Below are 27,627 nucleotides of genomic sequence, written 5' to 3' on the forward strand. Positions count from 1 at the left end.
ATTGGAAAAAAAAAATAAATAGTGGGGGCAGCTGGGTAGCTCAGTGGAGTGAGAGTCAGGCCTAGAGACAGGAGGTCCTAGGTTCAAACCCGGCCTCAGCCACTTCCCTGCTGTGTGACCCTGGGCAAGTCACTTGACCCCCATTGCCCACCCTTACCAATCTTCCACCTATGAGACAATACACCGAAGTACAAGGGTTAAAATAAATAAATAAACAAACAAACAAATAAATAAATAAACAAATAAACGAACAAACAAATAAATAAATAAATAAATAAATAAATGAGCAAGCAAACAAATAAATAAATAAATAGTAAAAAAGAGAGAGAATGTAAGTTCACTGAAGGCAGGGATTGTATTGTTCTTTGCTTTTGCAGTCTTAGTGTGTCATGCAGTGCCTGGCATATATGAAGCCCTTAATAAATGTTATTTTTTATTCATTTGTTTCCTAATCATCTTTCTGAGTCACTCTCTCTCTCTCTCTCTCTTAGGACATGCCTTTGCCAAAGATTGCAAGAGTCAAAATGATCACAATGAGACTCTATACTTGTGGCTCAGCCTAGCAATATTTTCCAGTAGACTTCATTCCATTGGTTAAATTCCTCAACAAGCTTGAAGACACCCCATTCTCCTTGACATTCAGTGCACATTGCCATACCCTTCAAGGCTGAGTGTGCCCTTTATGTCTCCCTCCCAAGTTCAAGGCTAGCAAAGGATCATAACTCAATCTCAATTGACCATCTTACCCACACATCTATGGCAATTGAAGTCTAAATTCTCACACTCTTGCCCTATAATCAGCACTGAAAGACTCTAGTATTAGAAGGCACCAGTACAATCATTCTAGTTTAATGAGCAAGAGTGTGCTGAGTGTTATATGTCAAAATGGCCTTGGGCAAAGGCTGAGTAGACAGATGCCTTTATGTTGTGGTTACTAGTTGCTGAGAAGAAAGGGCCACCACCCAAAAATATGCCTTTTGTTGCTTCTCCCTGAAAGTCTTACAATTCTCACTTTGAAGTAAAATTTTGAAAACAGCCATTAAAATTCCCATGTTACCTGGTATGTATGTGGCAGCACACGAAACAAACTTCCAAGTAGTGTAGGTATATCTCGCCTCAACCCCAACCCACCCCCAGAAATCCAGTTGTTAAAAATTGAGCAGCATACACTGACTTCATGGGAGAGATATAGGGGTCTATCAGGTCCATGATTGTCTTTTCAAAATGTCGATAACTTCACGTTGATATTATTTTCCTTTGTAATCAATCCTATGTATTTCACTTGATGCACTTAAAAACATTATTTGAAAAGGAGTTTGTAGGTTTCATCGGATTGTCAGTGTGATTCATGACTCATAAAACTGTAAGAACCCATAGATTTAAAGGGAAAAGAGCAAAATAAAGGTAGGTTTTGAGGATATTTAAGACCAGGAAGGAGAAAGAGAATGGAAAAGAAAGGCATGTGGGTAAAGTTCCATAAATTAGGGGTCCCTGAAAATTGAAGCAATATGATGACACTGTACAGCCTTGGGGGAAAGGTACCAAGGAGAAAGGAATAATAGAAAACAAGAATGAAAATGAAGTTTGACAAAAAAAATTTCATCTTCATTACAATTTTGGCTAGGACTGCCTCTGACTCAGTGCCACTAGAGAAGGTTGTTGGGGATATCCATCCCCACACTTCAAGGGGTATACAATACAGTGAGCATCAGAAGGAAGATGTGCAATTGCACATTTCCTGACCCAGAAAGAGAAACTTAAGACAATCCAAAATGCTCTTTTTTTTTTTTTTTTTTTTTTTAATTTAGGGTGGGCCCCTGTGAGAATTGACTTGGCTTTGAGAGTTCATTTCCTCAGTCACTTGAGTTGGGAATGTTTGGAGAATTTAAGACTTAGAGTTTCTTCAAGCTAGAAGGCAGCTGAGGCCAGGGAATGAGAGAATTATCCAAGATCACTTATACTGTGGCTAAGCCAGGAATAGAGCCCAGGTCAGTGTTTTCTCCCCTATAGATGCACTATCAGATGGATAATAAGTCTCCATTTATAAAGAATTTAGATTCAAAGAGCACTTGGCTGGGGCACAGTATTCCCTCTGTCCCCAAGTCCTACTTCTTGAGAGACAGAAGAGCTTGCCAGGACATTCAGAAAGCATTTTCATTGCTTGTACCTCCTTTCGGTTACCAGGCTGCACAGTTAAGATGGCAACCGCAACCTCCCATTGCTCCAATGCCAACCTCAGCCTCTCTCCAGCAGCAACTTAAGGAAAGAACAAAGAGCAGAAATGGGAATAAAAACCAGATGAGCTCTTAACCTAGTGATAGTTGGAACCCGCTGAGGGCTAGGGCGATTTATCCCTTATTTGGCTTTAATATTTATATGTGATTGTTATTTTTCAAAATGATAATAGGGAGTTTGAAGAGATAGAGAAAAGGGTAAGATAATAGAGAGCTCTGTAAAAATGTACCTAACCAAACCTTCCTGGCCAAGCTTTATTCCCCTACTGATCCTCTGAGGCACTTGGATTCAAATAACAAATAACTTTTAGTCTTAGAGAAAGACACACACACAAATGAGATTTATATCTCTCGGCCCCCGAGCAGATCCAACAACAGCTGCCAAATATGTGGATATAAATCCCAGCCATCTCATATGTTGTCATCGAATGCCCCAAAGGAAAAAAAAAAATTAGGGAGAAGAGAGAAGGTGTTTTTCCTGGCTGATGGGTTATATGGGGTTAGATTTTGACCTCTTTCTGAGGAGAAATTCAGGTTTGATAAACTATAGTGAATAACATGAAGGCCAAAGAGAAGTTGAGGAGAAGAGCCGATCTTTTTGGCTTACCAATTTTTTTCTGATTATCTCAGCAAATTTTCAAATAAACTTTCATATCAATGTATTTTTAGAGCAGGAAAGGACTTTGTTATTGCTGCTTATTCATTTCATTTGTGTTCTATTCTTCATGACCACATTTGGGGTTTTCTTGGCAAAGAAATAGGAATCTAAATGGTAGGTGTAGTTAAGATAAGAGTCAAAATCATAATGAAAAAGTCAGATAGCAGAGTAAAAATGGCATTTAGATTTTTCAAATGCCGTTAAATAACTGAAAAATCTCTATGAAAGTGTACTAGGATTCTGTGCTAAGTTAATATTCCAGGTGCAATAAAAATGATACTGGGCTAAGAAAAAGGAAATTTGGGTTCTATTCTCTTTTCAGTTCTGCTTTGGAATAGAAATTAAGGGGGCTTGGGTTCAAATTCCAGATCCACCATTAATATGCTTTCTTACCTTGCCTAAATCATTTCATCTATTTCCCTGAGCCTTGACTAAATGAACTCTCAAGTTCCTTACACCCTTAAAACTCTCATTCACCCCCAAATGAAAGTAGATTTTATCATACTTGGAATTAAAAGAAAACAAATATATGATATATAAGTTATCACAGAGAATTGTCTAATTTGGTCTCACTTTCACAGCTTCACCTTCCTCATTCTGACCTACCGCATACTTCCTATAAAGGAATATAAAAGAAAGGATGATAGATTAGGACCAAGACCATCTGAGTCTGAATACTGGCTCTGTTATTTACTATGTGAGTGATTTGATTAGTCACTTAATGTTTCTATGACTTAATTTCCTCTTCTATAAGATAAGGGAATTTGATCCATAATGTCCTGTCCAGCACCCCCTTAATCTGCTACTCTGCATATTCCTTTTTCAGGTCAAAGAATTCCATAATTCAACCAAATTCCATAGTCATCTTCTTCCAAAGGACTGGGTACTCTTCATTACCAAGATTCTACCATTTCCCCAGACTCTAATTGAGTCTGAAATGTTGACCAGAAGCTTTTCTACTTTATAATACTTCTACTGATAATAATATTCATTTATATCTACAATGCCCAGCAACAATAAACAAAGGCAAATTTCTTTTTATTTTATTTTTTCAAAAAACAAGCATTGACTTTCTCTCTCCAATAAAAAAAATTAAAAGAAAAAATTCTCTTAAAGCTTTTGTAAATAGTGGAGCAAATCTACCTCCAGAGAAAAAAACTGTTAAAGTCAGATGGATGGATACAGATCATTGCATGCTATCTTTCACATCAGTGTAACTGCAGTTTTCTTTTTGGGGTTTTGGTTTTGTATGAAAGTGCTCTTACAACAATGAGCAATATGAAAGTGGATTTTGCAGGGTAATAATATTTTTTTAAAAATCAAAATAAATAAATAATCAAGCAAAGAAACATTAACTAGATCCTAAAATGTATTATTTTTTTCTGTGAATTTAGATCCATTTTGTCAGATAGCTAAGAAGCTGATTCAAATGTATAAGAATAAGAGCTATTTCCCAACTGGTAGTTAAAGCTTGAAAGTTAAAGTCTAGGAACAGATAATTCTCAAGGGAAAAAATCCAACCTATTAATTCCCATATGGAAATGTTACAAATTACTAATAATTAAAGAAATGTAAATTAACACGTCTGCAAAGATTCACCTCACACCCTTGCCATGGAAGGTGGGCAAGAAGAAAGGAATGTGAAGGGGCATTTTTTCAGAGCTGGGAAACCTATAGGCATCAACCCACGGCTTTAAGCCATGTGGCTTCACATAAGACAATAAAATCTAAAATATTCTAAATTAAATAAAATAAATGGACAATTGAAAGACTAAATAAATAAATAAATGAGCTGCTAGGTTTGGTAAATAAATAAATAAATGCCTTTATTTTTTTAAGGACAGTAAAATATTGTGGCTAGAAGGATTTTTAGCAATCATCAGGTCTAATGTCTTCAGGTTACAAAGGAGGAAGGTGAGAGCCAGGGAGATAGGGGTGACTTCTTACATATCAGACAGAAAATAAAGAGGATGATAGATAGACTGATAGCTAGGAGGGAGCTTAGGGGCCATCTAAGAATCCTGAGTTCTAAAGAGAGTACGTGACTTGTCCAGGGTCATAAAGAAGTCTGAATTTGCACCCCTTCTCTAACTCTAAATCCAGTGTCATTTTCATTGACCAACTCCCAGAGCCTTGATTTAAATCCTTAACTCTTGACTTCAAATGTGGGCCTCTCTCTTCGATATCTTGCTGTATTTGTAAAATTCTTTCACCTACCCAAGGTTTTCCCTCCATTTACAAATTATAGCGGATTGGAAGATAGAGTCCAGAATAGCTCTAACTTATTTGTCTGGTATAGTGGGCTAAAGAAGTGAGGGTTTTAAGCCAGCGTGCTAGCTTCATTTTTGGAAAATTAACCAGCCTCTGAAGGGCCATTAGTCCAAGTAACGTGTTTAATGGAAAATCAGTCTCTGAGCAGCCTATTAAATGTCATTGCTGAATTCCGTGATGAAGCATTCACAGTCAGGGTCCATCCTAAACCAAGTGGCTCCCTCCTTTTAGCAAGAAGAAACCCCCGGGGCTGTCGAATATTATTTTAAAAAAAAAAATCCGGCAGGGTAAAGTAGACTTCAATATAATGGTGCTTTATTTCAAGGCTTTATTTCTGCAAAATTCTCGAGAGTCAGCTCCACTCTAAAAAGATGGTCCTGTGCTACTGTAGGAACAACAACAAAAGAGAGATTGCCCCTTATCATTTCCCTTGTAAATTCCAGTCATGTTTGATTATTCCATGGTGAACAGCAGGACAGAAAGAGCCTCACTTTCCTGAACTTCCCCCTCGGTTTTCATATTGAGCTGCCTGGACAAACAGGAACAGTGAACCCAAGGGTAGCCCTGAATGTGCTGTTGATAGTCATTTCTAGAAGAAACCCTCATTAAACCCTGTTGTGTACCTAATGTGGGGCTAGTCCGGAGGTGGGGGAGGGATCTGAAGTTTGAATTCATCGCCGTCCTTGCCCACCGGGAACTTGCGGTATAATAAGAGACTAAGAGACAAATCTTTTGTTCAACTGTTTTTCAGTCCTATCTGGTTCTTCGGGACCTCCATTTGTGGTTTTCTTGACATAGATAATGGAGTGGTTTGTCATTTCCTTCTCTAGATCCTTTTACAGGTGAGGAAACTGAGGCAAATAAGATGAAGTGATTTGCCTAGAATCCCACACCTGGTGAGGCCAGATTTGAACCTGGGAAGATAATGTTCTTCCAGACTCTGAGCCCTCCACTCTCTCTACTACACCACCTAAATGCCCAAGATACAAATAGAGATTAGCAATATAAACATATTATCGGGATTGGGCATGAAAATGCAGAGTAAAGAGTTTAGTGAGGTCTGTGGAAGAGTATCACCGAGAACTGGCATCATAGAATTCTTTACTGAGGGGATGGCACATGACTTAAGCTTTATGGAATGTGCAGGAATTCCAACAAAAAAGGGAGGGAGGGAAGAGACACAAAGACAGGAAAGCACAAGACGTATTCCTGGCAGAGAAAATAATTCCATTTGACTGGTATGTGATATATATATACAATGAGAAGAGTGGCAAATTGTGGAGAGTCTGAGATCCCAGCCATCAAGGTTTCAGCCTGACTTGGTGAGGGCCAGTGAAGATATCTGAACTCAGAATTGACATGGATAAGGAGTAAGGAAAATTATTTAGCAGTGACGTAAAGGATGATTTGAAGAAAGAGGAAATAAAAAAATAACTATTATTTTAATAACTAGTATTTTTGTCTATTATTTACAGTACCTCAGGTCCACTTAACCAATTAACATAATTAACTTCAAAGACATTTTGTTGTGCAGCCATTGAATTGTGTCTATTGTCTCTTTGTGACCCTATAGATCATACCACTCCAATACTCTTCGTGAGGTTTTGTTGGCAATGACACTAGAGTGGTCTGCCATTTCCTCCTCCAGTTCGTTAAGGGAAACAGAGATGAGGTTGGATTTGAATTCAGGTCTTCCTGCCTTCCGTCATGGCTCTCTACCTGCTTAGCCACCCACCTTCCTCCTTTAAAGATATAGCAAGCAGAAAAACAAAATCATTTCCCCCCACCTTTTCCCCAAGTACCTTTTGTTCACACATTTGCCTCTATATCACCATGGTCCTCTGAGGAGATTCATTTTAGGCTTAATGATGTTCATGAACAAAGCATTGGTTCATGTTGAAAAATAGCATGCTGTTAAATGAGACCTTATCTCAACTACTGCTGGGCTAAGTCAAAATCTTGACAGACTAGAACCCTGGACCAAATCAGATGAGATGAAACTTAATAGAAATAAATGTACCCCATTGCCTACCCTTACCACTCTTCTGCCTTGGAACCCATACACAGTATTGACTCTAAGACGGAAGGTAAGGGTTAAAAAAAAAAAAAAAAAAAAAGGAAGAAATGTAAAGTGTTGTAACTTTGGCTCAAAAAATAAGCTTCATGCATAGATCAGGGAGGCCAGCTAAGACCGAATATGTTCCAGGCACGCCAAGGGCTAATTGAAAGAACTTGGACTTTTAGCCAAGAGAAGAAATGACTGGGAGAAAATGGCAGATCTCTTCAAGCATTCGCAGAGATGTTGTGGAAAAGATGAGTCTTGTCCCCTTTAACTGAGGGGGAGAACTCAGAGCAACAGAGAGAAGATGCAAAGAATTACGTTTAGGTTTAATGTAAGGAAAATACTTTTTTTTTTTTTTTACAATTTATAAGGCAGTTTACTGATATAAATTCAAGAGCCTTATCATGCTTACATTCTTAAATAATATTGAATGAATAAAGCAGTTATTGTTAAGTACTCCTGTGTGCAAAGCATTGTCAGTGTTCCCTCTGTATGCTTCTTTTTTATTCTTTTTTAAATAAATTTATTTATTTATTTTATTTAGAATATTTTCCCTTGGTTACATGACTCATATTCTTTTCTCCACCTCTTTCCCCCCACCTCCAGTAGCCAAGGAGAGTTTGTAAGGGAAATACTTGAACAATTAAAACTAATTGAAAGTGAAATGGTTGTCTCAGGAGGTAAGGAGTTTCTCATCCTGCTGCTCTTCATTTAACACCAGATAATTATTTGTTGTGTTTATTGGAAAGAAGATTCTGAATCCGATGTCAGATCCTTTCTTGAGGGAAGGTTTGGTAGTGGATATGGAGAACTACAATGATACAAGAAGGAAGGACTGGGGAGGGAGGGAGAGAAAGAAGAAGAGAGATTGTCATTTCAAGATAAATTTCACTTGCTTCAAGAAGCAGGAGGTTGGTTCAGATAATCTCTTGAGCTCCTTCCATTTCTAAGACCATATTATTTTCCCCTGAGGATAGCCCTGCCCTTGAGGGGCCTTATTCCTATTTTGTGATTTTTTAAAACCTTATCTCCCATCTTAGAATCAATACTAAGTGTCAGTCCCAAGGCAGAACAGCAATAAGGGCTTGGCAATTGAAGTTAAATGACTTGCCCAGGGTCACACAGCTAGAAAGTGTCTGAGGCCAAATTTGAACCCAGGACCTTGAGTCTCTAGGTCTGGGTCTCTCAATCCACTGAGCCACTTACTTAACTGCCCTGTTATTGATTCTTGATATAGCTCCAGCAGGTTTTTTGGGGAAATTAAAAGATTGGGGTTGATTTATGGAGTATGATCATGATTAGTGTCATAGAAATAAAACCAAAAGAAAAATCCTAGGTTTGAATCCTAGCTCTGATATTTATTACCTATATTGAATCCTCAGTTTTCTCATATATCAGATAGCCAGTAATATTGTATTCCCTCTATCACAAAATTGTTGTGAAGACAGAGCTTTCTAAACCTCCAAATTCCTTAACAATAAGAGTTGCCATTATTGATTCCATCTGTTGAAATGACTCATAAGGCAAGAGATCTCTCCTCTCTGTGGAAGGTCTGAGATCTCAGTTTAGATCTTTTTTTTTTTTTAGTATTTTCCCATAGTTATATGTTTCATGTTCTTTCCCTTTCCCCAAACCCTCCTAGCCTGCCCTTTAGCCAACACACAATTCCACTGGGTTTTAATGTATCATTGATTAAGACCTAATTCCATATTATTGATAGTTGGACTAGAGTTATCATTTAGTGTCTTCATCCCCAATAATATCCCCATCAGCCCATGTGTTCAAGGAGTTGTTTTTCCTCTGTGTTTCTCCTCCCACAGTTCTTCCTCTGAATGTTTTCTTTCTCATAGGTCCCTCAGCCTTGTTCTGGATTCTTGCATTGCTGCTAGTAGAGAAGTCCATTATGTTCGATTGTACCACAGTGTATCAGCCTCTCTGTTTAATGTTCTCCTGGTTCTGCTCCTTTCATTCTGCATCAATTCCTGGAGGTCATTCAAGTTCACATGGAATTCCTCCAGTTTTTTATTCCTTTGAGCACAATAGTATTCCATCACCAACAGATAGCACAATTTGTTCAGCCATTCCCCAATCAAAGGACATTCTCTCATTTTCCAATTTTTTGCAACCACAAAGTGTGTGACTATAAATATTTTTGTACAAGTCTTTTTTTTTCTTATTATCTCTTTAGGGTATAAACAAAGCAGTGCTATGGCTGGATCAAAAGGCAGATAGTCTTTTAAAACCCTTTGAGCATAGTTCTACTATCCAGAATGGTTGGATCAATTCACAACTCCACCAGCAATGCATTAATGTCCCAATTTTGCCACATCCCCTCCAACATTCATTACTCTCCCCTGCTGTCATTTTAGCCAATCTGCTTGCTAGGTGTGAGGTGATACCTCAGAGTTGTTTTGATTTGCATTTCTCTAATTATTAGAGATTTAGAACACTTTCTCATGTGCTTATTGATACTTTTGATTTCTTTACCTGAAAATTGCCTATTTATGCCTCTTGCCCATTTATCAATTGGGGGGTGGCTTGATTTTTTTGTATAATTGACTTAGCTCCTTGTATATTTGAGTAATTAGACATTTGTCTGAGTCTTTTGTTATAAAGATTTTTTCCCAGTTTGTTGCTTCCCTTCTAATTTTGGTAGCATTGGTTTTGTCTGTAAAAAAAACTTTTTAGTTTAATGTTGTCAAAATGATTTATTTTATATTTTGTATTTTTTTCTAGTTCTTGCTTGGTTTTAAAATCTTTCCTTTCCCAGAGATCTGACAGGTATACTATTCTGTGCTCACCTAATTTACTTATAGTTTCCTTCTTTATATTCAGGTCATTCAGCCAATCTGAGTTTATCTTGGTATAGGGTCAATTTAGATCTTTATGAATGAAATGGATTCTCCTTTATCTGGGTTGATTTGTAGCACTTGCTACTGAGATAGGGGAGATGGACTAGATCAGTGGTATCAAACTCACATAGAAACCAATCCCTATTTTGACTTAGAAAATCACAAATTAACATTATCTTTATTGTATTTTCTCATAACGTTGTTAAACATTTCTTGATTGCATTTTAATTTGACCTCCCCCCACAATGTGAGTGTTATGGATATCAGCCTTCCTTTGACCTCTCAAGATAATCTTATTTAGTCATTTCCAGTCCTATTAGAAGCACTATGGACTACATTATGAGTTAAAGAGGTATAGTGGATAAGGAATTAGAGCAAGGTAAGGAGAGTCAGAATCCCTGCACCCATTTTCATTTTTTCCCATAATGGGCAAGGCTTTTAATCAAATCATCATGGGAAAGCTCTGTGTGGATTAAACATAGTAGGCATTCAACAAATATTTTTTAAATGAGTGAACTTAAGTTTCAATTTCTGCTCTTTATCAGCAGTCACACACACACACACACACAAAAGAAAAAAACCTTTACATCCCTTAGATAATGGTCACTAGTGGTTTTTGAATATGACAGAAAATTTCAAAATATGTGGAAAAATAATAATTGGTATCTCTATCATTCTTTAAAACCTGCAAAGCAATTTATATTCCTTGTCCTATTTGGCATGTGATAATCCTGAAAGATAAATACAACATCTCATTTTGGCACCGAGGGAACCAAGGCTCAGAGACTTATCTATAGTTACTCACTTGGTGGGCATCAAAGAAGAGATTTGAATACAGGTTTATTATGACTCTAGGTCTACGATTATCTGTCAGAGTGACTGCTGTCATTCCTTAAAATGCCTTTAAAGCTAATTTTATCTCCTGGTCTTATTTTTCTCATCTATAAAATGGAAGGATTGAGCTCAGAGTTATATCCACATGGGTCCAGTAAGGCAAAGTAGAATTTAAAGATAACTAAAGTAGCCCAAACAGATAGTTGAACGGGTAGGGTAACCTATCAGGCTCCTTCTGACAAAAAGGTTTGTCCCATCACAGCCCTATGCATCTCCATTTTGGTTTCCAAGAAGATGAATGGCTCCCAGTGAAGCCAAGATATGGAAATATGGAAGGGTTCCAACCTTTCCATCCAGTGACTAGCTGCAATGGTTGGCATAAGCGGAAGAGAGAGTTTCAGAGGTCACTCAGAAGGTATTTCCCAATTGGTTCACAAGTACCCAGTCAATGGAAAACAGGGAATAGTAGCTTAGTGCTGGATCTGGAATCGGAAAGACACCGATTCAAATATTTCCTCTTATATTTACTGTTTTGCCCTGAGCAATTCAACTAATATCTTTGATATCCATTTTTCCTCATCTATAAAATTGGAAAAATAATGCCCGTAGGACCTACCTTCCAAGGTTGTTGTTATAAGGATCATATAAGATGATATATAAAGAAATCTGAGAACTCAAAAGTTCTATATTGGTATATTATTATTATTATTATTATTATTATTACTTTCTCAGTCAATCCTCATCTTTCTTGACCAATCACTTTCAGCTCTATCACTCACATTTTCTTGTGTTGCTGATGCTTATCTCTCATTTTAGTCCTCTTCTCTCCATTTATATTGCTGCCATTGTAGTTCTAACCTTCATTGTCAACTGCCTGGACTATGGCAAAGCTTTCCAACTGGTCTCCCCTGACTCAAGCTTCTTCCTACTCCACTCCATTTTCCATTCATCTGTCCAAGTGATTTCTAAAAGCATCTGTCGGTATTTCTCTCCAACTCAAACTCCAGCTCCCAATTACCTCCAGGATCCAATAGAACTCTTCTATTGAACATTTAAATTCCTCCATAGCCTGGCCCCTTCCTGTCTTTCTATTCATCCTGCACAGGACACCTTTCCATGAACTGCATGATCCAATTACCCAGCACCAATTAATTCTATGAAATGATCTCCACACATAGCAATCCAAATCATTTTTTTTTTGCTGACCATAAATATTTCTCTTTTGCCACCATGTCACTTCTTCCATGATTCCTTTTTTTTTATTTTGAATTTTATTACAAAAAAAGGGGGAGAGGGAATAGAAGATGAGTTTTGTTGCAATCCACTCCCATCTCCCATGGACCTCACTTTTCATTGATCTTCTCCTTAATAACTACTGAATTCTGTGACTTATAGTCATCCAGGATCACTAGAAGAATTTTGAAGGACAGAAGCAAACATTTATTAAACATCTACTACGTGCTAAGCATTTTACAAATATCATCTGATCCTTACAACAACCCCAAGAGATAAGTGCTATTATTATCCACTTTTTATGGGAATTAAGGAACTCTGGTAGCACAGAATGAGAGAAGATGCCTCTTTCTAGAAGAATAAGCTTCCTGGAGTATTTAGCCTTAGCTCTGAACTTTGAATGCTGTATAAGTAGTTGACCACATAGTACAATGGAAAAGATGCTTCTTGAGACTAAAAAGACCTAAATTAGACCCCCAGCTCTATTACAGACATCCTGTGTGACCTTAGAGAAGTCACTTACACTCTTTAGGTTTCAATGGCTTCTTTAAAATAAAGACATTAGATTATAGAATCTCTAAGGCTCTTTCTCACTCTAAATCCATGACTTTACTTTCTAGCCCTGACATTCCATAATTGGAATAAAACTGGCTACTTTGAAAGCTTACTTGAACAAGATTCTGTTTTATCATGATGAGAATAGTTTTATGCTAAAGCAAAATGTTTTGTTGTGTTATCCACCCCATATGTAAAGATGGCCACAAGTGCCCCATAATCCACAGAACTTGCTTTTTAATTTTGTTGTTCATCTTTTAGCCTTCCACGTTAGTTGCCCTTTTCTAATTCCCTCTAGATGCAAAATTCACAAAACTTTTGGCTTGAATTACACGTTTCATTAGCACAACTGCCTGAGACATCCTCAGATTATAACCCAAGAGGCTCACAAACTAGAACACGTAATCATATGATAGAATGGCAAGACCTCAATCATTTAAGTCAGAGGACTTGGGTGTGAATCCTGTTGCTATCACTTACTACCTATGTAAGTCACTTTGGGTAAGTCACTCTTATCTGTAGGTCTCAGTTTCCCTATTTGTCAAATAATGGAGTTATAATCTAAAACTCTGAGATTCCTTCTAGCTCTAAATCTAAGATTTTTTTTTCTGTATGATTCAAAACAAAGGATGGCAAAAACATGATTGTTCTTCTTTTGCATGACATGATTGCAGAGGAATTTAGTTATTGAGATAACCCAAAAGATGATCAAATTTCCAAACAACCTATCTAACAGTTTTGCAGACACAAGCTCAAATTACACTTCTTATACTTGTCAGTGCCAAGTTGGGGTTTATGAGCCCTGTGAGGAGGAAAATGACATTAGAAGCAGACAGTAAACAGCAATGCTTAGGTAAAAAGGTATGTCCTCTTTGAAAATGAAGGACAAATGACTCTCTTACTGCCTTTCAGGAGGCTTCTTGGTATAGTTCCTGGAGTCAGGAAGACAAGAATTCAAATCCAGCCTCAGACACCTAGTTGTATGACCCTGAGCAAGTCACTTAACATCTTTTACCTCAACTTCCTCATCTGTAAAATGAGCTGGAGAAGAAAATGGCAAACCACTCCAGGAGCTTTGTCAAGAAAACTGCAAAAGGAGGTCACAAGAGTAGAGCAGGATGGAAAAACAACTGCCATTCAAGAGCCATCCTTGTGGCTCCCAGTTGTTTTAATGGCTCCTTGATTTTAGCCTAAATTATCAGTTCCTATTTCAGGGCTTCTCTTCTTGACATGACACTGTGATTTCCTGCTATGGGTTAGATCCTGGGAATGGTCTCTTGCTTAGAATTGGTAACACCTCACTTCTAGTTCATCCTAGATATCCCCCAGTAGTACTTCCTGCCCCAATTGGCTATTTCCAATCCCTTACCAGTATCGGCACCAGGACTCCTACTCGAGATGGCCTAGCCTACAGAAATGAGTCTAAATCAAGAAATTTAAAATTTAGAATCAGGAATAAAACATCAAGAATTAGCAAATGGCCCATTTGGTCTGCATTACATATTTTTGCTGCTGACCTTGGTCAACTAAAACCTTGGCAAATCTTCATTTATCCTGGATAATTAGAGGGTTTTCCCCCTCCAAAAATACAATTAAGAGTCTTATTATCTGACCTTTCATATTCCCCAAATGTGGAATTGCCCAAGATCTCTGCCCTGGTTCTCTTGAATTATAATGATGGAGATGGTACTTTAAATGATTAGGTTTTTATAGAGCTAAGTCTAACCCTTTAATGTGACTTGCAGCTGACCTCACTGGACCCTTGACGTCCCAAGGGCTAGCCTCCCCGTCTTATTGCCTAAGCTAGGCACTCAGAGGATTTCTCCGGAAACCCAGCAGAGGGTTTTCTGTTCTCTCATAATAGATTTTTTATGCTGTGTTACCTTTAGAGAGCTCTTAGCTGCTTGGACTTTGAGGAAATTGAGTTTATAGTTCCCTCAGGATCTACTGAAAGTGGATGTGAATCTCTATTAGCTCATTTCAAAATCCTTCATAGAATGATGCTTAGATGTTTCCCCAGTGCAGCTCCCCTGCACAGCATGCTAGAACGGAGCCCTCTGGCTTCATTGGTTGGGTGGAGGATGCTTTATCCCTTCCCCGAGATGGAAAAAGACATGCAAAGTTGAAATCCTGGCAGAAATCAATTACTTGCTGGTTTTTCTTTTCTTTGTACCTATTTACCACTTTTCAATTTCTCCTCTGATGGTCCATTGCAGCTTAGAGGTGGTCAAAGGTATACAAGAAGTATGCAAGCTTGAGCAGGTCTGACACAGCTGGAAAGGTGTCTAGGACCAAACTGGTGAAGGCAAAACTGTCCTCTGAGAACTAACCTTCAGCAATTCAGAGGTGACCTCGGGATGGCTACAAAGGTGATGGATTCTTAACAACCCTCCTAGATCACTGGCTAATGGTAGAGAGGCTGACATCTCTATTACTTGAGAGAATCCCCGGGGGTGGGGGGAGAATCATGTCGCCTTGAAGTATTGAAACCTGGTTCTAGTAAGAAACAGCACTGATATGTAGGGAGGAAGACCAACTCTGGAGAAGCCATTGCTTGAAAGAATGCCAACCAGCCATAAAGGGGCACCATCAAGCAGGGCATTTTTTAAACCCTTACCTTCCATCTTAGTATTTATATTGTCTCTTGGTTCCAAGATAAAAGAAGGGTAAGGGCTGGGCAATGGGGATTGTGACTTGCCCAGGGTCACACAGATAGGAAGTACTGAAGGCCAGATTTGAACCCAGGATCTCCCATCTCAACACTTGGCTCTCTAGCTATTGAGCCGCCCTTCTGCCTTGCATGTTTGTTCACTATCAAGTTAGATTGAATATTCACCTTTAAAATTATATAATTGTACACAGTTTCATCATAATTCACTTTTTCTGTTCTTTTTTCACATAATGAAATAATCATGTTTGCTGATGTCTGGGAATTTCATTGTAAATCCCGTGGGATTGCTACGGGCAATTCTCCTTAGCCTAGATGGGACTCCCTATCTGGAAATGGTGCCTAACATTATGTCATGAACAGGATGCTCACGCCACAAGAAATAATGGACCTTTAAAGTTCACATTTTATATGTGTTATGTCACTTAAGCCTCAATACAGTTGTGTGAGGCAAATACTAGACATAAGATGTACTATTACTAGCATTCCCAATTAATAGATTGGAAAGCTGAGGCTTTACCTAGTTAAATGTCCTGTCCATGATCACACAGCCTACATCTGTGAAAAGTTGAATTTGAACAGAAGACCTTTTGATTCCCAAGTTTTTTTTTGTTTTATTTAATTGCTTAATTGATTAATATTTGTAAGAATGTTTCTACTTAGAAGAGTGCATGAGCTCAGGGTTAGAGCAAGAGAGAGGCTCTGATGGTTTCCCAAACCCTTTATTTCGTGAACTTTCACAGAATGGAATCTATATATAGTCCCTTCAATGCAAGAAGTAAGCAAAGCTCATAAACAATAATAAGTAGAAAATTAATGCTGAGATTGCATCATTTGAGTCTACCTCCCCCCTCCTACCCAGTCCCTCGTTGCCAGTATTTTTTGAAAAGCCTAATTACTTTGCCCCAGTGTCAATCTTGACATCTCTAGGGATTCTCTTAGCATTGTTCATTATGTCTGAAAATAACTGGTCAATGTAATTGGTGGAGGAAGGGGGAAAGGAAGAAAAGCACATAAAACTAATGGCTTTACATTTGATCCCCACTGCTGCTAATGCCCTTGCTCCCAAACTGTCTTGTTCTGATTTTGTATGTATTGTATGTGTGTGTATATGTACACATGTGTTTATGCTATCTTCTCCTTTCAAATGCAAGTATCTCCAGTGTCTGGTATAGAGTAGAGGAGGTTTTTAATAAATTGATTGATTGATTGATTGATTGATTGATTATATTAGCCTCAGATCTTCTTAGCAGCTTTCTGGGCCTTCAGCAGCAACTAGATCCACTTAGAATAACTGTGTCAATGCTGGTGGGTAGTTTTCAGGATCATTGACTTAGGGCATTCCTAGATAGATAGAGAGATGGATAGAGAGATGGATAGAGAGATGGAGAGATGGATAGATAGATAGATAGATAGATAGATAGATAGATAGATAGATAGATAGATAGATAAAGACAGAGACAGATAGATGGATGGATAGATAGATAGATGGATAGATAGATGATGGATAGATATATAGATAGATAAGACAGACAGAGACAGACAGATAGATGGATGGATAGATAGATAAATAGATAGATAGATAGATAGATAGATTATGGATAGATAGATGATGGATAGATAGATATATAGATAGATAAGACAGACAGAGACAGACAGATAGATGGATGGATGGATGGATGGATAGATAGATAGATAGATAGATAGATAGATAGATAGATAGATAAAGACAGACAGAGACAGATAGATAGATGGATGGATAGATAGATAGATGGATAGATAGATGATGGATAGATATATAGATAGATAAGACAGACAGAGACAGACAGATAGATGGATGGATAGATGGATAGATAGATGGATAGCTAGAGAGAGAGAGAGATAGACAAAGAGATAGATGGATAGATAGATGGATAGAGAGAGAAAGAGAGAGAGAATTCCTATATAATGATGTCCCCTACATAATGAGCTCACCCACAATAAGTATTGCCTTGGTGGTGTGCAATGTTACTTTCTCTAGGATGGACCTGTGGAAATTAGTTGAGGTGGGCATGAATGTTCTCCCTTTAAGAAAAAGGTAACTTAGTCTGAGCTCTGTCCAAAGCAGTCCTCCCTGCAGGGTGTAGTGTGGGATGGAGCAAAGGGTGTTGAATTTAGAGTCAGGCTTGGGTTCAGGTGCCAGCTTTATCCATTTACTGCCTATGAGACCTTGGACAAGTGACAAGTGACCATACCTCTCTGGTCCTCAGGATTTTCATCTGTAAAATGAGTGAATTGAGTTAGACAACCTCTGATATGCCGTTAGACTCAATGTCCTATGGAGTGAATACCCTTTACATGAGAATATTGTACTTGTTGAGGAGTTAACGAATGTTAAACTCTACTCTTTACTTTGACGCCTAATAGAATTATGGACAAATGGTGGACTTGGAATCAGATGACCCAGGTTCAAATCACAACTTAGCCATTATCGGTCACCTTAGAAGGAAAGAAATAATCATTTATCAAGTACCTCTATGTACCAGGCACTGTGCTCAGCACTTTAGAAGTATTGTCTCATTTGATCTTTACAACAACCCTGGGAGATTGGGTGCTATTATTACCCCCATTTTACAGTTGCGGAAATGGAAGAAGCAGCGGTAAAGTAAATTGCTCAGGGGAACACAGCTAGTGGGAATATGAGGCTGGATTTGAACTCAGGTCTTCTTGTCTATAGATAGGCCCTGCTTTCTCCATTTTGCTATCTAACTTGCCCTGGATAATTCCCTTTATCTATTTGGGTCACAGTTTCCTCAAGCTTCTATAGCAGTGTTTCCCAAAGTGGGTGCTGCAGCAATCCAGGGGGGTGGTGATGGCCACAGGTGCATTTATCTTTCCTGTTAATTGCTATTAAAATTTTTTAAAAATTAATTTCCAGGAGGCTAAGTAATATTTTTTTCTGGAAAGGGGGTGGTAGGCCAAAAACATTTGGGAACCACTGTAAATCTATAGATGCTCAGGATAGACTGAAAATAGGCTCACAGATCCTATAGCCGTCACAGAGGGTCCATTTCAAATGAGCTCTAAGAGGTAGGTCAATTCTTGGACTTTTCTATTAATTCTTAATCATTCTGAGGACTCAGTTTTTTCCTCTGCTTCACCCATCTAACCCCACCAACACCATTACAACCAACAACTTTCTCAGATTGCCTTAAGATCCCTCATACCTCAGAAATTCTCTGTACATTTAAGGATTTGAACATGGCTCCATGTGATTCCCTTTCAAGCCCGTTTCAGTTTCTCTCCAACTCTCCTAATTGGGTTCTGGAAGCATTTGAAGTTATATTGAGTTCAAGCCATTCACTGAAGCATCCAATAGGGTAAATGGAATTGTCAAACATAATTTAAAAAAAACCCTCTGTTCCAATACTTCAATGATAGCATTTATTAAGGACCTACTATGTGTTGGGCACTGTACTAGGCACTAGAGATACAAAGAAAAAAAGTAGTGAGGCAACATGAATTTATGCAAAGAAAAGACACTGATAATTGGTCAAGTTCAAGGTTTCTTTGGAGTGTGTCATAGGCCAGAACTAACTGGGCCCATCTGTTGTCTGAGCTTTGGAAATCTTACAAAAAGAGATGCTCATTATAGGATTAACAAATGGAGACTTCATTAGGTAAAGCAGAGGAAGACCATTCAGAGCAGGGAAGGGATGTTCATTGGGGATCCAGTTGAATGCCGCTTTCTTAAACTGTAGTTACTGATCATGTTGCAGGTCTGTCTTTTCTGGATTTCCATGACACACATCTCTCTCAGTTCCCCTTCTACCTTCCTACTGGATCTTTCTGTTTTCTTTGTCGAATGACCATCAAGACCATGTTTCCCAATGATAGATGTTCATGAAGTCTCTGTTCTATTCTTCTATTCTCTGTGTTGGAGTCAGAATGCAGACTGAAGCATGCAATTTTTCACTTATCAGGGTCTCTGTTTTGGTGTTTTGATTTTCTATGGTTATTCTCTTAGAAAAAGGAATAACATGGAAATATGTTTTGCAGGATAATAACCAGATAGAATTGCTTGCCAGCTTTGGGAGAGGTGAGGTAAAAGAGGGAGGGAGACAATTTGGATCATATAACTTCTGAAAACTTATGTGGAAGTTTGTTATTATATTTAATTGGTAAAACAAAATATCTTTATAATATTCTCTGTGTTCTTGATCATGTCATTGACTCTTGTGGGTTTGAGGTTACTTCCAGTAACATCTCCAAGACCTGTATTTTTTAGCCTTAGTTTCTCCTAAGCTCCAGTCCCATTTCTCCAACTGCTTGTGATACATTTTGAACTGAATATCCTATAGACATCACAAACTTCACCTGTCCAAAAATAAACTCATTATCTTCTCTCACTAACTCATCCCTTGACGCTTCTTTAACACTTCCTTATTGTTATCAAGGGCGCCACCATCTTTTTAGTCCACTCAATTTGACTATCTTTGAATTATCTTCAGTCTCTCACTCCCATTCCATCCATATAGCCAACCAATTACCAGATCTTGTTTCTCCCATCTTTACATCTATCTCTCTCACACGTCTCCTTCTATTGGCTCAGCCACTTCCCCAGTTCAAGCCACTTGTCTTCATTGTTTGTTTGCTTTGTTTTGTTTTGTAATTGCCCCAATTTCTCTACTTCAACCAATCTGTCAAAGCGATTTTTCTTATCTAATCACTTGCCAATCTATATGTCAAATATATGTAATTTATAGATTATAATGTCTCTTGTCTACACTCTCTTCTCTCCTCTGATCCAGCTACCACCCTAGTCCAGGATCCTATCACCTCGTGCCTGGACTATTGCACCAGACTCTAACTAGTCTATCTGCCTCAGTTCACTTCCTGTGCCAATCTATCCTTCAATCTGACAATTGATTCAATTGCCAAATTGATCTTTCTAAAGTGCAGGTCTACCTAAAGCTACCTATATCACATACCCGCACACACACACATACTCACAAATATGCACACACATGCTTCAGTGTTTCCTTATTATTTCCAGGATCAATTATAAAAAGCCTCTCTTTGGGGTTCAAAGTCCTTCATGACCTGTCCCTTTTCCTACCTTTCCAGCCTTCTTATGCCTTACTTAGCCTTATGTGCTCTGTCATCCGGTAACAGCAACCTCTTCAGTATTACTCACACAAAGCTCTCCATCTCCCCATCCTGAGTATCTTCATTGATCATACTTCTTGCCTGAAATACTCTCCCTTCTCATCTACAACTTGTAAACCTCCATCAACTCTCAGCCAAAGTCCTTTCTTCTTCATGAAGCCTTCTCAGTCTTCCCTTGTTATAATGTCTTCCCTCTGTTGGTGATTTCCAATTTATCCTGTTTTTTTCTTGTTTGAATTTGGTTGTTTGCATATTGCCTCCCTCATTAGACTGCAAGCTCTTTGAGAGCAAGGACTGGTTTTGGGTGTTCATTTTTGGTTTATTTCTTGCTTCCCTTTGTATCTCCACCACTTAGCGTATTGCCTGGTACATAATTGGTGCTTAATAAGTGTTATTTGACCTAAGGATCTATTCCATCATGATAGAGCTATATTGTTGAAGTGGAATATAAAACCAGATCTTTCTGAATTCAAAAGTAGTATTCTCTCCATCATGCCATGTACCCCTCCATACCTTCTTAGTCGTTACAGCCCTTCCCCCTTTCAAATGATAATGAATATATTCATCTGCTTATATCTTTAATAGAATGTGAGCACCTTTGGGGGCAGAGACTATTTTTTTGTTATATCTTTGTTGCCTCTCACCCAGAATTTAATAGATATGTATTGGGTTGGATTGGATTGCTAAAGATTCCTAACACTTGTTGCCATTTCCAATGGAGCGGGACAAGTTTTTGATGGAACTGTCCTTGTCTGCTCCTGTCTCTGGGGAAACCAAAGGAATGATCTAAACCATTTATTTGCTTTTTGACTTCTGTGATCGACTCCTTGGCAGGCCTGTGCTTACGCATTATTGGGAACAATGGAGTTACAGTGGTTCCTCTGACTTTATGCTCATGTATTGACTGGATCAATTATCTCTTTGTGCTTCTGGTTCTTTCATCCCTCAATGATTCTTTTGAACATGGCCGAGAGCTTGGAGTCATCACGAAAAAAAACAAGCAGCACCGACCCTAAAAGCTCAAAGTTCTCCATGCCTGGTACCTTGAAGCAACCCATTTGACAAAGCAACTCTTCAGATCAAGTACAGGATGCACCACTGCCTGAATATCAACTCAGAGTATTACGAGTATTTCCCATTTCTTTCATAGCCACAAAGCCCTAAGGGCTATATGAATTTAGAAATTAAACCACTGCCCTAGATTTACAGTCCCAGAATATCAAAGTTAGAAGGGGTCTCAGAGGAGGAAGTTGGGTGGTTCAGTGGAATGAGAGTCAGGCTTAGAGACAGGAGGTCTGAGGTTCAAATCTGGTCTCAGACACTTCCTAACTGTGTGACTCTGGGCAAGTCACTTAACTCCCATTGTTCAGCCCTTACCACTTTTCTTATTGATTTTAAAATGGAAGGTAAGAATTTCATTTTTGTTTGTTTTTTAAAGAAGGGACCTCAGAGGCCAACAAGTCCAGCCCATAACTAAATAGAAGTCTCCTCTACAAGATCTATGATAGGGATCATTCAACTTCCATATAGAAGCCTCTGCTGAGGAAGAGCCCACTGCCTTCTAAACAGCCCATTCCTAAGCAGTTGATATACTCTAATTGTTACAGAGTCAAATTTAGCCTTGCTATAAAGAAGAAAAAATAATAATTATTTCCTAATAATTAGAGTTACAGAAGAGTGGAATGGGCTGCCATAGAAAATACTAAGTTCACACTTACTGAAGGACTACAAGCAAAGACTGCATGACTACTTGTGGCATATATTATAGAGGACAATCTTTCTTAAAGTAAAATCTGGTGTAAATGGTCTCAAGAGATCTCGCTACTCTGAAACTCTGATTTGGGGACTCCTTCGTGTTTACTCTTAAATTGCCTCTTTGTGGCTTCCACGTGTTGGTCCCAGATCTACACTGCTCCTAGACTGAGGCAAGAAATGACAAATCAAAATAGCAAAGCATCCCCCAGCTTTCGGCTGTCTCATACTGGCTTTCTGTTTCCAGTTCCACCACGTATCCCCTCTTTTACAATGACGGAACAGGCCATCTTCTTTGCCAAGGATGTCTTGGCCGGTGGCCTCATCACTGCTATTTCCAAGACCTCAGTGGCCCCCATCAAGAGAGATAAGCTACTATTGCAGGGGCAGCATGCAAGTAAACAAATTGCTGCAGATAAGCGGTACAAAGGCATGATGGACTGTATAGTCCAAATTCTAAAGGAACAAGGGATGCTCTCCTTCTGGCAGGAAAGCTTAGCAAATGCCATCAGATATTTCCCCACCCAAGCCCTTCACTTCGCCTTTAAGGATAAGCATAAGTAGGTGTTTTGGGGAGGAGTGGACAAGCACACAGAATTTTGGAGGTATTTTGCTGGTAATCCTGCCTCTGGTGGTGCAGCTGGAGCCACTTCTCTCTGCTTGTCTACCCTTTGGATTTTTTGAGAACCCGCTTGGCAGCTGATGTTGGGAAATCTGGCACTGAGAGGGAAACTGCCTCATGAAAATCAACAAGTTTGATGGAATTTGGGGCTCACATCAAGGTTTTAATGTCTTAGTGTAGGGTATTATTATCTATAGAGCAGCCTACTTTGGAACCGATGATACAGCAAAAGAGATGCTTCCAGAGCCTAAGAACACTCCTCTTGTGATGTGGGATGATGGCACAAACAGTGGCTGCTCTAGCCATCCCTTTGATACAGTAAGGCGGAGAATGAGGATGCAGTCTGGGCACAAAGTTGCTGATATCACATACCTGGGAAAATTGCCTGCTGGAGGAAGATGGCTAAAGATGAGGGTGGCAAAGCTTTCTTCAAGGGTGCCTGGTCCAGTGTCCTTAGGGGCAAGGGTGGAGCTTTTGTCCTTGTCCTGTATGATGAATCAAAGAAAGTAATCTAAGTACATCCTACCTAAAAATGGAAACAGTGACTATAGATCATGTAGAATACCTAACTGTACTTAGCATTCAAGAAACTCCTGTTGTCCTTTTATCCAGGCCAGATCATGCTTGTAGAGGAGCCAGGAAAAGCTCTTAGAAAAAGAGACTCATTTATTGGGATCCATTATTCACACAATGGAATTGATGATGATTCAGTGTATTGATTCTATTGGTTTGGGGGAAAATAACAGTTACTGTGGGTCCAAGGAGGCAAATCCACTTAGACCATCTATTTTAATGCTATTTTGTAGGACCATACATTTGTGTTAAAGTATTTTTTTTTTAAATCGTGTCTCCCATTTGTACTTAAGCACTATATATACTATTTTGCACAGCTGACTATTTGGCAGTTCTGATGATCTGTTTTGGGCATTCTGTTGTAAAATAATAAATACACAGAACACTCTAAGAAAAAAAGAAATGACAAATTAAATCCTTCTGCATAATATTCAATAGTCTTTATTTAGCACTTTAAGATCTGTAAAGCACATTACAAAAATGATCTCATTTTAGCCTTACAACCCTGGGAGACAGGGGTTATTGTTGTCCCCGTTTTATAGATAAAGAACCTGAGGCAGACAGAAGTTAAGCAAATTGATCAGGGTCACAATAGCTAGTAAGCATTTGAGGCAGGAAGATTTTTAACTCAGGTATTTCTGACTTCTGGCCTGAACCACTACACCACCTAGTTGCCTCAAATACCTAAAGACAGTGTTGAGCTCTCCCTCCATTCTCCCCAGACACTTCTCTTTTCCATGCTGAACATGCCCAATTTCTTTAACATATAGATCCTCATGTAGCAATCTGAGTATATCCATATTTTAGGGGGTCATTAGCTATATGTTGGATTGTGTTGATTATTATTTGTTAAAAAAACATATATCATTGGGGCAGCTAGGTGGCTCAGTGGATAGAGAGCCAAACATAGAGATGGGAGGTCCTGGGTTCAAAGATAGCCTTAGAAAGTTCTGAACTACATGACCCTGGCTAAGTCACTTAAACCCCATTTCCTACCTCTTACCACTCTTTTTTAAAACCCTTACCTTCTGTCTTAGATACAATACTAAGTACATGGCAGAAGAACTTTAAGGGATAGACAATGGGGTTAAGTGGTTTGCCCAGGGTCAGATAGTTAGGAACTGTCTGAGGTCAGATTTGGACACAAGACTTCTCATGTCTAGGCCTGGCTCTCCATCCTCTGGGTCACCTACCTGCCCTAGTCAAGTGACTACTAAAAGCTTTGATTTCTTCTTCTGAAAACTGCCTGTTTATATCCTTTGACCACTTGTTGACTGCGGAAGGATTTTTATTTTTATAAATTTTCTTCGGTTGCCCATACATTTGTGAAATAAGGCCTTTATTAGAGAAACTTGTAAATTATTTACACAAAGTCAAAACAATTAGCCCCATGTATTAATACAACTATTTTTCTTCTACTGCTCTTATTTGAGTCCAAAAATTATTTTTTAAGTTCTACTGATCATTCTTGTTGGGTTTGTGTCCAATTCACACTTTTTTTTTCCACTTGGAGGCTTTGCTCATACCTGTTTTCACTCTGTTATCTTCTTCTTAGTGTGTGTCTTGATCTTCCCAGGCACCATAGTGGCTTTTTATTGTCATTTTCTTTTTTTGTTTGTTTCTTTACTCATTTTTTCTATCTATTACCTGATTTGCAACTTTATGTTAATGTTGGTCTCTTTTCTCAATGGGCTGTGTCTCAGACTTCACACATTTTCACACTGCTATTTTCACAGCTAGTTCTGAGCCTTTGAAGTTTTAGGTACTTCCAAGGTGGTGTGATTATCTCTGGCTTGAGAGCTCTTTAAAATGCTGCTGTTTCTATCATTAGGATTTAGTCCCACCACTAGTATTTCATCCACATGGGTTTCATGTCACCTTCCCCCAACCATTTCAAAGATCTTCTTTCCAATCTCTTAAGAACTTGTTTTGATCTGGAATAACGTCGTCTCACTTTAACATTTTGTTGGAATCTGCCACTGCAGAATCAATCTTATTTTAAAGGTGTTTGGAGGGGATGTCAGTGCTTATCTACTCCACCACCTTGACTCTGCCCCGAGAAAGCTGTAACATTTTTTTTAACATTTAATAATATTTATTTTTTAGAAAAGTTAACATGATTACATGATTCATGCTTTTACTTTCCCCTTCACTCCCCCACATCCCCCCCATGGCCAATGCACATTTCCAGTGGTTGAAAGCTGTAACATTTTTAAGAAGAAAATTGAACTTTTCTCTTTTATTGTATTTTCTTTAAATTTTTAGAGACCAATCAACATTTGCTCATATTTGATATATGAATTGACACTGGCCCTTCACTTAGCCTGTAGGAAGAGATGGCTACGGTATCACATTTAGTCCTATGTGGGCTTACAAAAACCAAGAGAAAGAAAGCACAGGTCCTCAGTCACTCTCGGTGGAACTAAGCATGCTCAGAAACCAGGGCAGGTTTGAGCTACAAATAGAAAGTCCTAAATGCTCCTCCAATGTCCTACCTCTCTACATAACCAGACGTCAGGGGTAGGTAAGTTAACCCTGTTACATCAGCCCTTTAATAAGCAAAAGAAGAGATGGTCCCAACCCACCCCTATCCAGCCCTTGCCTTGGGCTGCTTACTCAGCATCCTCCTCTCTCCTCTTATGTCTCTTCCCATCTCTACTTCTTCAGAATTATACCTAGGGCCAGGAAGCAGCCACCAAAGAGGTGAACTGTGTCAGGTTGGGCTGAGCCGGCTTAACCCATCCCTATGAGCAATTTTATGTTTACTATCTGTGCAGCTCCTGAGTGGCAGATCTAGTGAGACCTGAAGCATACACATGAGCTTGGTTTGCCCCAGCCCAGGGTTAAGGAGCTGTGGCTTAACTGGAACAAAAAGGAAAGACTAGTGTATGTTTCCTGGTTCTTCCCCCCTCTTGGTCACTAAGGGATACCCTTCTCTATTTCTCTCACTCCTCTCCCTTTAAGGAATTTTACCTACTCAGAAGCTTAGACCAGGTGAGTTCTGTAAAAATGGCGAAACCCTAGAGCAGCTACCAATTGCAATTGCTTTCTATTTCAGGTGAGAACTGAAGGTGTGTGTTTAGGGAGTGGGAATTGCCAGGAGAAGAATCATTAATGCTGATGGGCTGAAAGGTAGAATTGCAGAAGTGAAAACTCCCATCTAAGGTATGTTCCCTGGTTATTTGGCCCTTTTCGTGGAATCTCTCATTAGATCGTCTTTTGCAAACAGATCAAGACTGACCATTCCTTAGAGTTGTTTTGAAAATTAACAAGAGAGGCCAGAAGTAGAGAAGAGCTGTGTGTGATGGGAAAAGGCTGTACAAAAATGGAGTCTTTGGTGATGTCTGACTTATTTATTTAGTAAATACTGGGTGGCAGCCACCTTGGCTTCTAAGACAAAATCAAAATACTGCCTGCTCTTAGGATGCTTGTCTTCTACTGGAGAAGTGAGAGCTGGTCAAATGACAAAGTAAATATGAAGTCCATAAAATGAATTGGGGCAGAGAGGAGGAAGGCTGGAGGCAGAGTGCTAATAGTTTGAAGAATCCATAAAAACTTCTTATAGGAAGCTACACTTCTATGGACTAAAGATTTGGATTGTTTTCATTAACACACACACACACACACACACACACACACACACACACACTATATTGGATATAGTGTGAATACTTGACAGACTTTAGTCCTGCTGCCATGCAAAACACTTCAAGAAATCCATCAGCCTCCCTCTCACCCATTAGCAGGGATAACAAGTATATGCCATTACACCTAATATACTTTATAAATATTGTATCTCATTTGATCCTCACAATCCTAGGATGTAGATCCTATTAATATCTCCATTTTACAATTGAGGAAACTGAGACAGGAAGAGGTGAAGTGGCTTGCCCAGGGTCACACAATGTGTCAAAGGATAAATTTGAACTCAGGTTTTTCTGTCTGTTCTGATGATTATATATTCCTTCCCATTTCAGTGGATACGCAATAAAACTAAGTATTGGAATAAACTGAACTTCATCTCTTTAATCAAGATTTCAAAAAAATGAAACAAATTCAACATATTGCTCTCATGGAAAATTATTATTATTATTATTATTATTATTATTAATGCTGTTTTAGTTGAAAGCCAAAGGATTTGGACCCATTGATAAATAAAATAAAA

The 27,627-nt window shown here is 38.7% G+C and overlaps 1 pseudogene; it reads left to right on the forward strand.

Moving 5' to 3' along the window:
• Window positions 1-22,540: 22,540 nt before the first annotated feature.
• LOC123232987 lies at window positions 22,541-23,404 on the forward strand (annotated as a pseudogene).
• Window positions 23,405-27,627: the final 4,223 nt, after the last annotated feature.

Source organism: Gracilinanus agilis, chromosome 2 (genome assembly GCF_016433145.1).
Source record: "Gracilinanus agilis isolate LMUSP501 chromosome 2, AgileGrace, whole genome shotgun sequence".
NCBI classification, from domain to species: domain Eukaryota; kingdom Metazoa; phylum Chordata; class Mammalia; order Didelphimorphia; family Didelphidae; genus Gracilinanus; species Gracilinanus agilis.